At 31.9% G+C, this 12,498-nt stretch overlaps 2 non-coding genes across 2 annotated transcripts; both read right to left on the minus strand.

Moving 5' to 3' along the window:
• Window positions 1-2,383: 2,383 nt before the first annotated feature.
• Window positions 2,384-2,455, minus strand: TRNAT-UGU (transfer RNA threonine (anticodon UGU)). The gene has a single exon. It is a non-coding gene; the product is annotated as a tRNA-Thr (tRNA).
• Window positions 2,456-5,810: 3,355 nt separating this feature from the next.
• Window positions 5,811-5,882, minus strand: TRNAT-UGU (transfer RNA threonine (anticodon UGU)). The gene has a single exon. It is a non-coding gene; the product is annotated as a tRNA-Thr (tRNA).
• Between the last annotated feature and the right edge of the window lie 6,616 nt (window positions 5,883-12,498).

Genomic DNA, 12,498 nt, shown 5'->3' on the forward strand with positions numbered 1-12,498 from the left:
CAAAATTATAATTTGCTCTCATGCAGGATCAAATTGCAGACCTTCAGTAGACAAGACTGACGCTCTACCACTGAGCTATAAGGGCAGATGAAATTCAATCTAAATATTTTTGCTATAATTTCATAGGTTCACAAAATCCATTGTAATAATTTGGACTTCGTTGAATAAAGTGAATATTGGTAGCATGTTGGGGTGGTTTGTACTATTGAATAGTCTTTAGATATTTACAACAAATTAAAACTCATCATTTGTAAAAAAAAAACAATATAAAAAATGAATAAAAATCTACGTTACTCAAAAACCCTTTCGATGGTCCTTTCGTTAGAAATATTTCATATAACTATTGTTTTAAATAAAAATAGGTGTACTTTTGAAAGTTGCAATTGATAAAATAAAGCTATGTTGGTTTTCTCTGTCATATAAAATTTGAAGCACTTGGACTTTTGAAACATCCTTCCAACCCTAACTGAATAAATTTGTAACAATAATATAATTTTCCTTTATGCAGGATCAAACTGCAGACCTTCAATTTACAAGACTGACACTCTACCTCTGAGTTATAAACACAGATGAAATTTAATTACATATTTTTGATATAATTTAGTGTTATAAACTCCACTGTAATAATTTGGACATCATTGAATATTGGTAGCATGTTGGATTGGTGCGTACTATTGACAAGTCTTAAGATATCCGCAACAAATTAAAACTCATCATTTGTAAGAAAACAATACAAATAAATGCATAAAAATGTATCTTACTCAAACCTTTTCAATGGTCCATTTGTTAGAAATATTTCGCATCACTATTATTTTAAATATAATTAGGTGTGTTTTTGAAAGAAGCAAATGTTAAAATAAAGCTATGCTGATTTTCTCTATAAAATTTGATACACTAGAACTTCCAAACCTATATGAATAAATTTGTAACAACAATATAATTGAACTAAATAAAAATTAACGATGTTTAATGGAGGCGTTGTTATATGCATTACTTCTTGCCACTCTTCAATATTAGACTCTCTAAAAATATCTAAAAATAAAAATAGTGACAAAACTTTCTGATGAGGGTAGAACGTTACCCACTGCAACTTTGAAAAAAAAAACATAAACCTAACTGAATAAATTTGTAACAATATTTCAATTTGCCTCAACGCAAGATCGAATTGCAGACCTTCGGTTTACAAGACTGGCGCTCTACCACTGAGATATAAGGGCAGATAAACTTAAATTTAAATATTTTTCCTATAATTGCATAGGTTCATAAACTCCATTGTAATAATTTGGACAACATTGAATACAATGAATATTGGTATCATGTTGGGGTGGTGCGTACTATTGAAAAGTTTTAAGATATCTGCAACTAATTAAAACTCATTATTCGTAAAAAAACAGTATAAATAAAAGCATAAAAACCTACGTTACTCAAAAACCTTTTCAATGGTCCTTTTGTTAGAGTTATTTCATATAACTATTATTTTAAATAAAATTAGGGTTATTTTTTAAAGAGGCAAATGATAAATTAAAGCTATGTTGATTTTCTCTATCATATAAAATTTGAAGCACTAGGACTTTCAAATATGCTTTCAAACCTAAATGAATAAATTTGTAACAATAATATAATTTTCCCTCATGTAGGATAAAAGTGCAGACCTTCGGTTTACAAGACTAACACTCTACCCCTGTATTATAAGGACAGACGAAATTTAATTTACATGTTTTTGTTATAATTTAGTGTCATAAACACCATCATAATAATTTGGACATCGTTGAATATTGGTAGCATGTTGGGTTGGTGCGTACTATTGACAAGTCTTAAGATATTTCCAACAAATAAAAACTCATCAGTTGTAAGAAAACAATACAAATAAATGCATAAAAATCTATCTTACTCAAAACTTTTCAATTGTCCATTTGTTAGATATATTTCACATCACTATTGTTTTAAATAAAATTAGGTGTTTTTTTGAAAGAAGCAAATGTTAAAATAAAGATATGTTGATTTTCTCTATAAAATTTGAAACACTGGAACTTCCAAACCTAACTGAATAAATTTGTAACAATAATATAATTTAACCTAAATAACCATTGTCGATGTTTAATGGAGGCGTTGTAATATGCATTACTTCTTGCCACTCTTCAATGTTAGACTCTCTAAAAATATCTGAAAATGAAAATTGTGACAACACTTTTTCATAAGGGATGAATGTTAACCCATTGCAACTTTGAAACAAAAACACATGTATATCATTAAATAGGAATACCAAAAGAAGCAAATGTTAAAATAAAACTATATGCTGAATTTCTCTATAAAATTAGAAGCACTAGAACTTCCATATATACTTCCAAACCTAACTGAATAAAGTTGTAACAAAAATATAATTTGCCCTCATGCAGGATCGAACTGCAGACCTTCAGTTTACAAGACTGACGCTCTACCACTGAGCTATAAGGGCAGATGAAATTCCATCTAAATAGTTTTGCTATAAATTCACAGGTTCATAAGTTCCATTGTAATAATTTGGACATCATTGAATAAAGTGAATATTGGTAGCATGTTGGGAAGGTGCGTACTATGTAAAAGCTTAAGATATCTGCAACAAATTAAAACTAATCATTTGTAAAAAATAGTACAAATAAATTTATAAAAATCTATGTTACTCGAAAACCTTTTCATTGGTCCTTTTGTTAGAAATATTTCATATAACAATTGTTTTAAATAGAGTTAGGTGTATTTTTGAAATAAGCAAATGATAAAAAAAAAAGCTATGTTGATTTTCTCTATTATATAAAAATTTTGGCACTTGGACTTTCGAACAAAATTCCAAACCTAAATGAATAAATTTGTAACAATAATATAATTTTCCCTCATGCAGGATATCTCCAACAAATAAAAACTCATCATTTGTAAGAAAGCAATACAAATAAATGCATAAAAATCTATCTTACTCAAAACTTTTCAATTGTCCATTTATTAGAAATATTTTACATCACTATTGTTTTAAATAAAATTAGGTGTTTTTTTGAAAGAAGCAAATGATAAAATAAAGATATGCTGATTTTCTCTATAAAATTTGAAACACTAGAACTTCAAAACCTAACTGAATAAATTTGTAACAACAATATAATTTAAACTAAATAACCATTGTCGATGTTTAATGGAGGCGTTGTAATATGCATTACTTCTTGCCACTCTTCAATGTTAGACTCTCTAAAAATATCTTAAAATAAAAATTGTGACAAAACTTTTTCATAAGGGATGAATGTTAGCCCATTGCAACTTTGAAACAAAAACACATGTATATTATTAAATAGGAATACCAAAAGAAGCAAATGTTAAAATAAAACTATATGCTGAATTTCTCTATAAAATTAGAAGCACTAGAACTTCCATATATACTTCCAAACCTAACTGAATAAATTTGTAACAAAATTATAATTTGCTCTCATGCAGGATCAAATTGCAGACCTTCAGTAGACAAGACTGACGCTCTACCACTGAGCTATAAGGGCAGATGAAATTCAATCTAAATATTTTTGCTATAATTTCATAGGTTCACAAAATCCATTGTAATAATTTGGACTTCGTTGAATAAAGTGAATATTGGTAGCATGTTGGGGTGGTTTGTACTATTGAATAGTCTTTAGATATTTACAACAAATTAAAACTCATCATTTGTAAAAAAAAAACAATATAAAAAATGAATAAAAATCTACGTTACTCAAAAACCCTTTCGATGGTCCTTTCGTTAGAAATATTTCATATAACTATTGTTTTAAATAAAAATAGGTGTACTTTTGAAAGTTGCAATTGATAAAATAAAGCTATGTTGGTTTTCTCTGTCATATAAAATTTGAAGCACTTGGACTTTTGAAACATCCTTCCAACCCTAACTGAATAAATTTGTAACAATAATATAATTTTCCTTTATGCAGGATCAAACTGCAGACCTTCAATTTACAAGACTGACACTCTACCTCTGAGTTATAAACACAGATGAAATTTAATTACATATTTTTGATATAATTTAGTGTTATAAACTCCACTGTAATAATTTGGACATCATTGAATATTGGTAGCATGTTGGATTGGTGCGTACTATTGACAAGTCTTAAGATATCCGCAACAAATTAAAACTCATCATTTGTAAGAAAACAATACAAATAAATGCATAAAAATGTATCTTACTCAAACCTTTTCAATGGTCCATTTGTTAGAAATATTTCGCATCACTATTATTTTAAATATAATTAGGTGTGTTTTTGAAAGAAGCAAATGTTAAAATAAAGCTATGCTGATTTTCTCTATAAAATTTGATACACTAGAACTTCCAAACCTATATGAATAAATTTGTAACAACAATATAATTGAACTAAATAAAAATTAACGATGTTTAATGGAGGCGTTGTTATATGCATTACTTCTTGCCACTCTTCAATATTAGACTCTCTAAAAATATCTAAAAATAAAAATAGTGACAAAACTTTCTGATGAGGGTAGAACGTTACCCACTGCAACTTTGAAAAAAAAAACATAAACCTAACTGAATAAATTTGTAACAATATTTCAATTTGCCTCAACGCAAGATCGAATTGCAGACCTTCGGTTTACAAGACTGGCGCTCTACCACTGAGATATAAGGGCAGATAAACTTAAATTTAAATATTTTTCCTATAATTGCATAGGTTCATAAACTCCATTGTAATAATTTGGACAACATTGAATACAATGAATATTGGTATCATGTTGGGGTGGTGCGTACTATTGAAAAGTTTTAAGATATCTGCAACTAATTAAAACTCATTATTCGTAAAAAAACAGTATAAATAAAAGCATAAAAACCTACGTTACTCAAAAACCTTTTCAATGGTCCTTTTGTTAGAGTTATTTCATATAACTATTATTTTAAATAAAATTAGGGTTATTTTTTAAAGAGGCAAATGATAAATTAAAGCTATGTTGATTTTCTCTATCATATAAAATTTGAAGCACTAGGACTTTCAAATATGCTTTCAAACCTAAATGAATAAATTTGTAACAATAATATAATTTTCCCTCATGTAGGATAAAAGTGCAGACCTTCGGTTTACAAGACTAACACTCTACCCCTGTATTATAAGGACAGACGAAATTTAATTTACATGTTTTTGTTATAATTTAGTGTCATAAACACCATCATAATAATTTGGACATCGTTGAATATTGGTAGCATGTTGGGTTGGTGCGTACTATTGACAAGTCTTAAGATATTTCCAACAAATAAAAACTCATCAGTTGTAAGAAAACAATACAAATAAATGCATAAAAATCTATCTTACTCAAAACTTTTCAATTGTCCATTTGTTAGATATATTTCACATCACTATTGTTTTAAATAAAATTAGGTGTTTTTTTGAAAGAAGCAAATGTTAAAATAAAGATATGTTGATTTTCTCTATAAAATTTGAAACACTGGAACTTCCAAACCTAACTGAATAAATTTGTAACAATAATATAATTTAACCTAAATAACCATTGTCGATGTTTAATGGAGGCGTTGTAATATGCATTACTTCTTGCCACTCTTCAATGTTAGACTCTCTAAAAATATCTGAAAATGAAAATTGTGACAACACTTTTTCATAAGGGATGAATGTTAACCCATTGCAACTTTGAAACAAAAACACATGTATATCATTAAATAGGAATACCAAAAGAAGCAAATGTTAAAATAAAACTATATGCTGAATTTCTCTATAAAATTAGAAGCACTAGAACTTCCATATATACTTCCAAACCTAACTGAATAAAGTTGTAACAAAAATATAATTTGCCCTCATGCAGGATCGAACTGCAGACCTTCAGTTTACAAGACTGACGCTCTACCACTGAGCTATAAGGGCAGATGAAATTCCATCTAAATAGTTTTGCTATAAATTCACAGGTTCATAAGTTCCATTGTAATAATTTGGACATCATTGAATAAAGTGAATATTGGTAGCATGTTGGGAAGGTGCGTACTATGTAAAAGCTTAAGATATCTGCAACAAATTAAAACTAATCATTTGTAAAAAATAGTACAAATAAATTTATAAAAATCTATGTTACTCGAAAACCTTTTCATTGGTCCTTTTGTTAGAAATATTTCATATAACAATTGTTTTAAATAGAGTTAGGTGTATTTTTGAAATAAGCAAATGATAAAAAAAAAAGCTATGTTGATTTTCTCTATTATATAAAAATTTTGGCACTTGGACTTTCGAACAAAATTCCAAACCTAAATGAATAAATTTGTAACAATAATATAATTTTCCCTCATGCAGGATATCTCCAACAAATAAAAACTCATCATTTGTAAGAAAGCAATACAAATAAATGCATAAAAATCTATCTTACTCAAAACTTTTCAATTGTCCATTTATTAGAAATATTTTACATCACTATTGTTTTAAATAAAATTAGGTGTTTTTTTGAAAGAAGCAAATGATAAAATAAAGATATGCTGATTTTCTCTATAAAATTTGAAACACTAGAACTTCAAAACCTAACTGAATAAATTTGTAACAACAATATAATTTAAACTAAATAACCATTGTCGATGTTTAATGGAGGCGTTGTAATATGCATTACTTCTTGCCACTCTTCAATGTTAGACTCTCTAAAAATATCTTAAAATAAAAATTGTGACAAAACTTTTTCATAAGGGATGAATGTTAGCCCATTGCAACTTTGAAACAAAAACACATGTATATTATTAAATAGGAATACCAAAAGAAGCAAATGTTAAAATAAAACTATATGCTGAATTTCTCTATAAAATTAGAAGCACTAGAACTTCCATATATACTTCCAAACCTAACTGAATAAATTTGTAACAAAAATATAATTTGCTCTCATGCAGGATCAAATTGCAGACCTTCAGTAGACAAGACTGACGCTCTACCACTGAGCTATAAGGGCAGATGAAATTCAATCTAAATATTTTTGCTATAATTTCATAGGTTCACAAAATCCATTGTAATAATTTGGACTTTGTTGAATAAAGTGAATATTGGTAGCATGTTGGGGTGGTTTGTACTATTGAATAGTCTTTAGATATTTACAACAAATTAAAACTCATCATTTGTAAAAAAAAAACAATATAAAAAATGAATAAAAATCTACGTTACTCAAAAACCCTTTCGATGGTCCTTTCGTTAGAAATATTTCATATAACTATTGTTTTAAATAAAAATAGGTGTACTTTTGAAAGTTGCAATTGATAAAATAAAGCTATGTTGGTTTTCTCTGTCATATAAAATTTGAAGCACTTGGACTTTTGAAACATCCTTCCAACCCTAACTGAATAAATTTGTAACAATAATATAATTTTCCTTTATGCAGGATCAAATTGCAGACCTTCAATTTACAAGACTGACACTCTACCTCTGAGTTATAAACACAGATGAAATTTAATTACATATTTTTGATATAATTTAGTGTTATAAACTCCACTGTAATAATTTGGACATCATTGAATATTGGTAGCATGTTGGATTGGTGCGTACTATTGACAAGTCTTAAGATATCCGCAACAAATTAAAACTCATCATTTGTAAGAAAACAATACAAATAAATGCATAAAAATGTATCTTACTCAAACCTTTTCAATGGTCCATTTGTTAGAAATATTTCACATCACTATTATTTTAAATATAATTGTAACACCTCAAAATTTGCCCTCCTCTCTTGGGACTAAGCTTAACATATTACATACATTTGTAGGTCATTAGGCATTGCATATTGCATATCATGTGGTTACATTGTGCAAGCCACTATCCTAAGTCTTGGTCAGAAGATGAGGAAGTCAAAGTGCAAGCCTAGGGTTTATTGATTGATCATTGGCCATCTGAGGATGAGGCAGTTCAAATTAGGGTTTTATGATTCTCAATGGAGATTGGTCGTCATCTTGATTACATTGATTCATCATCATCATCATGGCTTGTCATCATCAAGTATTGAAGCAGGATTCCTTGAGATTAGGGTTTTGACCACTGGTCAACCCTAATCAGTTGCATTGGGCCAGTCAGGGCATAATCAGGAGATGGGGTTTATGATGGATATGGAGTTCATTCTATGATTATATTGTGCTTATTGAGGCTAGGGTTTCACCCTTGGGCCATTTCATCAGAGGATTGGAGATTAATTGGATCTATGCATTGCCAAATTCATCTATCAGTTGAAAAAGTCAGCTGTGGTCAACTGTACATGATTTGATGGATTTGGAGGTGGAAATGAGTTGGATACACTTCATTCATGTTGGAACAAGTGTTATTTGACATCTCAAAGCTTAAGAATGAAGAAAATCAAGTCAGGACAAAAACTGCCAAAAATAGAAAGTGACTTGTAATTGAAGTTTCCAAAAAATGGAAAGTTTTTGACCTCAAGACCACGTGTCCAAGGAAGCTTCAAATGAAAAATGGTTCAACATGAAAGTTGTAGATCTTGTTCTCACCTTTCCAAAAAGTCCAAGAACTTGAAAATCCCATGTATGGTTGGCAAGTTATGGCTCAGTGAATTTCAAAAATGACCCATAATCAGGAGGCCATAATTTCCACATGGTTTGTCCAAATTGCAAGTTCTTTATATGCACAAACTCCATTTGACATGTACTTTCATGGTGCATAATTGGATTTTCTCAAAAATGGTCAATGCAAAAAGTCAAATTTCAACTGGACAGTTAAATGAACCAGGGGCAAAATTGTCCAACTTGTGAAATAATTGGAATTTTTGAGTGGGGATTTTTGCAACACCTCATAAATGGTATTTGAAATTTGTTGGAATCATCATTGCATGCCAAAGACTTGTAATTTGGAATTTGACTTGTGAAATGAAATTGCAAAAATGGACACATAACCATTCACATGTGATTGTCTAAAATACACATCCAATGAGAGTGGAACAAGTTGCAACAGCTCACACATGTCATTTAGAGAGTGTGTGAGCTGTCCATGAGGTGGCAATGAGCTGGCATGTGGAAATGGCAATTTTGCCCTTACTTGAAAATTAGCCATTTCACTAATCAAAGGCATTTGGTTAATTAACATGTTTAAGCTTGGATTAAGGTATCATATATAAACCTAATCATAATCTAATCATAACAGAAAAACACATTTCCCAAAATCAGATCTCAAATTCTTGAAATTCTCTCAAATTCTCAAGAACACCAAAACCAAAAATTGACAAGAACTTCCTCAATTCTTGATCAACTTTCGAAATTCTTCTTGCTGCAAACTTCATTCATCATCTACCTCATCTGTTTGTGAAGATTCATCTCAAATTCACCACCATTCACGACTGTTCAAGCAAGGTCCTTCCATGGTGAAATCGAATTCCTCCTTCTAGAAGCCATTGCCATTGATCCTGAGTGTTCCAGGCTACTCCTTGAAGCTTGTTCTTCGACTGTTTCGCATCACAACACCTTGAAAGCTCCGATTCCAACATTGCCTTCAAATCAAGGTTAGAACTCGAGTCTAATGATTTGGCCAGTGATTATGTGCGTTTTGTAGCTTGTTTATCATAGATCGTAGTGATGTGATTAGTTTAGGAATTGATGAACTATAGGTTGAGAAATCTGAACTCGAAGCTTTGAATGTGAAACTTTAGTCGATCGATCCGTGAGATTTAGGAACTTGTAGGTTAAATCATAGACATAATTGAGATCCTGAGAGTGAGACCTTTCCAACGGTTATTCATTTGTGAGATTTGATTGAGTTTTGAGCGAAATCGATTTTGAGATGAAGAACATTCATGTTGTTCTTAAATTCTGGAAAATCCGCTGCTGTTGTTCATCTGCTCGCTGCCAATTTTCAAATCGCGCTTCCCGCCGAGCCGAGCGAATCACCATGCGCCACCTCGTTAATTGCTAACGCCGCGTTTTGGACTGGCTAATGATAATTACCGGTCTGCCATTGAACACTTAATTTAATTAACTTAATTCCAAATAATTATTAGAAAAATCATAAACACATTAAAAAATTCATAAAAAATGTTTAAATGATCAGAAAAATGTGTGGTTTTTTTTGTTGACTTCCTAATTGACTGTAGAATTTTATTGACCTATTGATTGAAGTTGTGCATGGTGAAAATTGTGTTTGACTTAGGGTTGATTAACATGTGATATATTTTGGTACACTTTGCCATATCCATTGTGAAATTCTCATGGTTACAAAGAAATGCTTGAAATTTTTTGTGGTAATTGTATACTGGCTGATGTTTATTTACATGTAAATTTCATGAATTTTGGATTCCTGGTGTTTGAGTTATGAATTTTGGAATCTAGGTGTGACAATTTGTGTCACACCTCATTATGTCAACTTGCTGGATTTATTTGAATGACCTAGACTTGTTAGAATGATGTGAAATTTTGCATGGATGTTCATTAACATGTTAAGATGCTATGTGAATTTTTGTGGAATTTTATGTGGCATTTCAATTTGATTGCTATTTTTCATCTCTGTTGGTCAAATGTGCAAGCTCATGTGACATATGTTGGTAGATCTTTTGTGAAATGCTCATATGGTATTGAATGATCATGAAATTTGGTAGGAATGTTATAGACACATTGTATGACATCCCTGTTTTGGTCTCATCCATTTCTTTATTGTCTTCATGGATTTATGAATTTTTGAAGTGGCTGCATGTGTTGATGTTGTGATTTGGAGCATATAATTGTGTCTGTTTTTGTTGATTTTCATTGACATGGTTCCATTTGTCCAATTAAGCTAAAATTTGACATGCTAGACCTTGAACATGTGCTGTTTAGGTATAATTTATTTGGGGATTTTTGGAACTGTTTTGATATGGAATTGAATGCAATAGTTCTGTTTGGATGTTTGGTGCTTCATTTGAACTAGTTTGAATTGTTTTGTGCATGGAATGAATATAATGAATGATATGGACATGGGATTAATTGTGTTGGCTTTTGTTTGACATTAATTTGAGTTTGGTTAGAGATACCTTGCTGTTTAGGAATTTTTGTCACCTTTGGACCCTAGGCTTGGCCTAGTGGTCTAGTTGCTAACATTTGATTGATTTTTCAGGATAAAAAGGTGCAATGTATATGAAGAATGATCCAAGTCAATTTAATTGATGTTGTTTGATGTTTGTACACTAACACAACTTTGTTTTGTAGGTTGTGAAGTTTGGGCTTGAGCTCATAGCTTGCCTTTGTTGTGCATTAGTTTGTATAGTCTGACTGATTAATACTTGCTGTTTATTTTGGTATGTCTGAGTACTAACTGTGTTTGACTGTTTCCAGGTACTTTTAGTTGCTCAGTTCCTTGTGAACTTTTGCTTTGCTTTGCTTAAGCAACTTGCATCGAGGTATAACTTCCTAACTTCATGTAGTCTGGAGACCCGGTCTGTTATTTGACCGGGCAAACTGTCTGAAGTCCTCCTTAAGAGGCAATGTTTGTGATTGTTTAATATTGTGCCTAAGCAGGTAAAGTCCTTAATCAAGGCAATTGGTGGAAGGTAGGGATATGCAATCTATCCCCCACTATTCAGTTGAGTCTTCTCCTTGCTCCCATTACATGGTTGTAGCATTGAGATCACAAGCCCAAGATCTTGTGCAGTGCACATTGTGTCAGAGTCCCTTGTTTGGTTATAGTGCGTGCTATGTGGATATCTGTTTGAGATGCTTGTTCTCATTTGATGTATGCTTGAATTATGCTGTATGCTTGTGTGCTTGCTTCTTTCCTGGATAGGAATAGTTTGCTTATGCAAGTAGGATAGAAAACTGAACTTAGGGCAACGATGCATGACAACACTAGGCTCGAGTCCAGCTCCCTAGTAGTGTGTCTTTCCCTGGTTTCTGGTTAGCAATGTAGTCCCTTTCAGGGGAACTACATCGCCCTGATCCTCGTTCCAAACGAGGTATGTAGGCAGGTGGTCGTGCGAGACCACTCCGGGCAACCTTTTTCTTTTGTTTGTGTTTGCTTGTTATCTGACTGTGTGTTTTGGTTCGGATGCCGACGTAAGCCCAGTGATTGGCAGTCGGGCTCCACGTTTGCCCTTGTGAGTGTGTTTTGGTTCGGGTGCCGACGTAATTCCATCCAGTGGTTGTCGGGCTCCATGTTTGCCACCCTTGCTTGTTTGTATGTTTTGTGTTGTTTGGCGTGCGTAAGCCGAACTACAGTGGCTCTGATTCTCGTTCCAGACGAGATATGTAGGCATAGGATGCGATGTCCTATCGAGCTCCCTTCTCTCAACCCCACCTGCGTTCCCCGTGTGTGTGTGTGATGTTTAGCAACCTATTCTTTATTTTAGAACGTGGATCCCGTCGAGTACGACGGACGTGAGGGGTGCTAATACCTTCCCCTTGCGTAACCGACTCCCTTACCCTTTCTCTCTGGTCGCGAGACCATTTCCTTTCCAGATTTCTCTGAGCATTTCCTTTCCCTATCTTGGGATAAATAACGCGCAGTGGCGGCTCTGTGTGTTGTATTTTTATTTGAGCTTCGCCGGTTGTTTTTCGCG

Source organism: Lathyrus oleraceus, chromosome 6, assembly GCF_024323335.1.
Source record: "Lathyrus oleraceus cultivar Zhongwan6 chromosome 6, CAAS_Psat_ZW6_1.0, whole genome shotgun sequence".
Classification (NCBI taxonomy): Eukaryota; Viridiplantae; Streptophyta; class Magnoliopsida; order Fabales; family Fabaceae; genus Lathyrus; species Lathyrus oleraceus.